Raw genomic sequence first — 5,332 nt, forward strand, 5'->3', positions numbered from 1 at the left:
TGGTAACTAGATGTGCAAGTGGTTTTCGTTATGAATCAAAATTTGAATGAAATGTTCATTATTTGGAGATTCGGAGGCATCCAAATCTCCGAGTCACAATAGTAATGAATTTCAGCAAATCCAAAATAAATTATAATGCAATTAACTAATTCTTTCATAGTCATTTGTTTCATTCAGATGACATGATGCGATAGTTTTGGCCTTTTGTTACTGTTTGAAGCATCCGAAATAATGTAACATAACGAATATACGTATATTCGGATTGGTTTCTTCTATTCATTAATGCAAATCGATTAGTATTTTGGAAGATCGGATATATTTGTTTTAACTTGTTAATTTGTAATTTCGGTAGATTACTTATGCACTGGGTTGTTTGGGTTGGATGGAGGTGGATCCATCAGAATCTCTGAATCATAACATAATGAATGGAGCGAAATTCATTTTGGATTAATTCGTTATGTTATGATTAAGAGATTGTGATTGATCCACCTCCATCCAACCCAAACACAATAAGTAGGAATCATCATCTTATTTCACTTTTTTACCTTCCTGTATTTACTGCAATATGTTTCCACTTCATATGTAGTGCATTTTTTTATAATAACGAAAAATGGTAATTCAATATAAAAAAAACGAAATGGATCCGAATCAGTTCAGATCATTTGTTATGTCATTACGTTATTTCAGATGCTTCAACATTATCAAAAGGTCCGAATGAAACAAATGAATACGAATAAATACAAACTAATTCATTGTTTCGGTACAATTTATTTCAGATTAGTTGAAAGTTGTTACCGTGATTTGTAGATTCATACAGTATAAATTCTCAGAATAACAAAAATGTTGCCTGAGTTTTGATTCATAAAGAAACAAATCGCACATGCCTAGTATCCAATCCAATGCTATCACCTGTTGCCTGTCTCTGCATGTGAAGAGGGCCTGTGATGTCTCTGGACCAAACCAAAGGCCAAAGACACCTGGAAAAACATGTACACAGATTTTTATTTTTCATTAAAGAGTCAGAGGGTGCTCCAATGGAGGGAAGAGGCAAATAAGGGGAATCTCGAAATTGGTCAACCATTGGTTCCTCCACACAACCCAGGGTGCTGGGTGTAATCCTTGACTCTGACCTCTCCTTCAGCCCCCACATCCAATCACTGGCTACATCTTGCTACCTCCACAACGATTCCAGAATTCACCCCTTCCTGACGAACGACACCACAAAACAACGTATTCGCTCCTTGGCTCCCGCCTCGACTACGACAACGTTCTCCTCATTGGCCTACCCTTACACAGACTATCTCCTCTTCAGTCTATTATGAATGCTGCTGCTAGACTAATACACCTCACTAACCGATCGGTGACTGCTGCCCCTCTCTGCCAATCCCTTCACTGGCTTCCCCTCCCCCACCGTGTAAAATTCAAAATACTAACCACAACATACAAGGCCATCTACAACATCGCCCCCAGCTACACCACCAACCTCATCTGCAGATATCGCCCAAATTGTCCCCTCTGCTCCTCCCCGGACCTCCTGCTCTAATGCTCCCTTGTTACCTCCTCCCACACCTGCCTCCAGGACTTCTCCAGAGTCTCTCCCATCTTCTAGAACTCCCTACCCCAGTATGTCCGGTCAGCCCCTAACCCGTCCACCTTTAGAGGAGAAAACTCACTTATTCAGGGAAGCCTATCCCACACCCACCTAACAACTGTACCTAACCCCCCTCCATCAGATCACCCCCAGCAGCTATTACCTTTTGTACCACCTCCCCCCCTCCCTTTAGATTGTAAGCTCCACGAGCAGGACCCTCCCGTCCCTTTTGTATTGAACTGTACTGTGATTGTACTGTCCCTCCTCTACATTGTAAAGTGCTGCGCTATAAAAATCCTGTATAACAATAAATAATAATTGGGCTTTAATTCCGGTCAAAGGTTTCTTTTGCGTTATCTTATGAGAGCCACTTCAGAATTGTGGCTCAACCACACATTTTTACTGCCCCAATAGGACTCAACTGAACTAAGGTTTGAACTTGATGGATGAGAGATCTTATTTCACTTATACAGTAAAACCTTGGTTTGAGAGCGTTTTGCAAGACAAGCAACATTTTAAATAAATTTTGACTTGATATACAAGCGATGTCTTGATATACAAGTAGCATCACAACAGAGTATAAAAGAGAAGAGAGGCACCTCTAAGTGTAGCAATATGGTTACATTTAATGAAGGTACAACATTTAGCAACTCACACGGTTGATGATTATAACAGGCACATCTAAGTATGCAGGCATCTGGGGTAAAGCTGTCCACATAGACCGTCCTTTAGCTCATCCCTTCCACTCTCCACTCCACGAGCGCTTCAAGCCTCGCTTTCTGATCGCTCTACTGCAGGGTAGTAAACGTAACAACATGATCCTGACCGCACCTTTGCTATACCACAGTTTTCTATTTGTGTTGTCAGCGCTGGGCTTTCACCAGAAGCGGGACCCATACTGTTATCACTATGTCACTATATATTTTTTGGTTTAGCCGCTTTCCGACCAGCCGCCGTCATTATACTGCGACAGGTCGGCACAATCCTGCGAACTGTCGTAGCTATATGTCGGCTTGTGGGATCGGGATAGCAGGGGCGCACATGCGCCCGCTGCACAGCGGGGGTGCCGATGCTCGTGGCCGACAGTCGCGATGATCGCCAGCCATGAGCGATCGTGAGCAGGAGACACAGAACAGGGACAAGTGTGTGTAAACATACACACTTCCCTGTTCTGTTCTGGCAGAAGTGACAGATTGTGTGTTCCTATTATTATTATTATTATTATACGAGATTTGTATAGCGCCAACAGTTTACTCAGTGCTTTACAATGTATAAGGGGGACAACACAATTACAGTACAGTTCAATACAAAAGGTACAGGAGGGCCCTGCTCGTAGAGCTTACATTCTAAAGGGAGGGGGTGGTGGTACAAAAGGTAATAGCTGCAAAGAATGATTTGATGGGGGTGCTATTAGCCACGATCCCTCACTTCCTCTAGTCAGTCCCCTCCCCTTTCAGTTAGAATCACCTCCCAGGGAACGCAGTTAACCCCTCGATCGCCCCCTAGTGTTAACCCCTTCACTGCCAGTGACATTTATACAGTAATCAGTGCATTTTTATAGCACTGATCGCTGTATAAATGCCAATGGTCCCAAAAATGTGTCAAAAGTGTCCGACGTGTCCGCCATAATGTCGCAGTCAGGATAAAAATCGCAGATCACCACCATTACTAATAAAAAATAAATAAATAAATAAAAATGCTATAAATCTATCCCCTATTTTGTAGACGCTATAACTTTTGCGCAAACCAATCAATATACGCTTATTGCAATTTTTTTTTTTTTTTTTACCAAAAATATGTAGAAGAATACGTATCAGCCTAAACTGAGAAAAAAAATATATTTTTTATATATTTTTGGGGGATATTTATTATAGCAAACAGTATAAAAATATTGCTTTTTTTTTTTTTTTTTTAAATTGTCAGTCTTTTTATATAGCGCAATAGCGTTTTTCTTATTACCAACAATATGTAGAAGAATACATATCGGCCTAAACTGGGGAAAAATTAGCTTTTTTAAAAAAAAAAAAAATAGGGATATTTATTATAGCGAAAAGTACAAAATATTGTGTTTTTCTTTTTTTAAATTGTCGCTCTTTTTTTGTTTATACCGCAAATAATAAAAACCGCAAAAGCGATCAAATACCACTAAAAGAATGCTCTATTTGTGGGGAAAAAAGGACGTCAATTTTGTTTGGGTACAGCGTCGCACGACTGCGAAATTGTCAGTTAAAACGACGCAGTGCCGAATCGCAAAAAATGGCCAAATCTTCCGGGGCTGAAGTGGTTCATTTTTTTTTTTTTTTTTTTTATCCAATCAAAATAAAGATTAAAAAAAAAAAATATCTAATTTCAAAGAGGAAAAAGGCCAAAAGAAAAAGGACATTAATGGTAGTTTAAATGGCACGTTATTTGTCTTGGAAAGAGGCTGATCCCCATGTGTTCTTGTATCTGGCTCTCATTATCCTGTAAAATATCGAATGCAAGGCTTCGGAGGAAAGGTTTTTATTACAATGTGTAAGAAGGGGCTTTATACTGATTTCTCTTCAATAATTTTGTGCCTTGTATTGGCTAATACATCAGTACAAAAGGCCCCATATTTGATCCAGGACCATGGCTGCCAGGAAGGCAGGAAGGCATCTTTATACGCACATTGGGGGCTGGTTCCCACCATGTCTATTGAGCTGCATTGATTTCTATGGATCAACACAGGCTCAAAGCAACTGTTTTCTATGTGCCCTGGTCACACCAAAATGCTGCATTGAAGTGTGTTCGCACAGCACCGTGTCTTCACACCATATCTTAAAGCAGGGTTGAATGGTTTGTCGTTCTGCGATTTCAATAAAGTTAAAAAAAGTAAACAACGTGATGTGTTGTAACAACGTATATATATCTCACTTGCCCCTACATGGCGCACAACAGGGCGCATGCATTATAGTGTGAACGACCCCTAAAACCCCTATCTTACCATGTCCTCGCAGTGCACGATATATGCGTTGTACACATAGAAGGAAGGAGGATGGACCGCCGCACTCCGAGGGGACAGCCCAGGTGTAAGGAAGAGTAGAAGCGGCTTCAGCCCCACTCCTCCCAGTGCATTCCCACCGACGCGTTTCGTCCTGCCCACAGGGCTTCGTCAGCACCTACACTCGATGTGTGTCACTGGGATATCGCAGGACGATTGCTCGGAGCGGCACCCATAGTCTACATGCAGGGATATGCAATTCGCGGACCTCCAGCTGTTGCAGAACTACAAGTCCCATGAGGCATAGCAAAACTCTGACAGCCACAAGCAATGACACCCAGAGGCATTCAAAAAGAGGGGAACAAGGGGGAAGGGGGATATTGGGACTTTATATGAAGCATGTGCTAGCAAAAGAAAGAATTGGTGAATTAATAGGATTTTTATTGATTACATTTAGAATAATATAAAATGCTGGTATCAATAGTAAACAAGATAATTGCAAAACAAGGTAATGTCCAAACATGATAATAACATTGGTGTCACAAAGTAGAATCACAATAAAAGTCCAGGGTTCACCAAGGCATGATTAAATAAAAACGTAAGCAGACTGATGCCTGCAAGACCAAGGGCCTCTTACACCTGTTGGGGTAGTAAATGATAACTTGAAGAACTGGGTATGTTGGTATGATGGGACTTGTAGTTTTGCAACAGCTGGAGTTCCGCTAATTGCATATCCCTGGTCTACTTCGTTCTTTGTTATATACACTATATTGTCACAA

This window comes from Aquarana catesbeiana, linkage group LG01 (assembly GCF_042186555.1).
Source record: "Aquarana catesbeiana isolate 2022-GZ linkage group LG01, ASM4218655v1, whole genome shotgun sequence".
In the NCBI taxonomy this organism is placed as follows: Eukaryota; Metazoa; Chordata; class Amphibia; order Anura; family Ranidae; genus Aquarana; species Aquarana catesbeiana.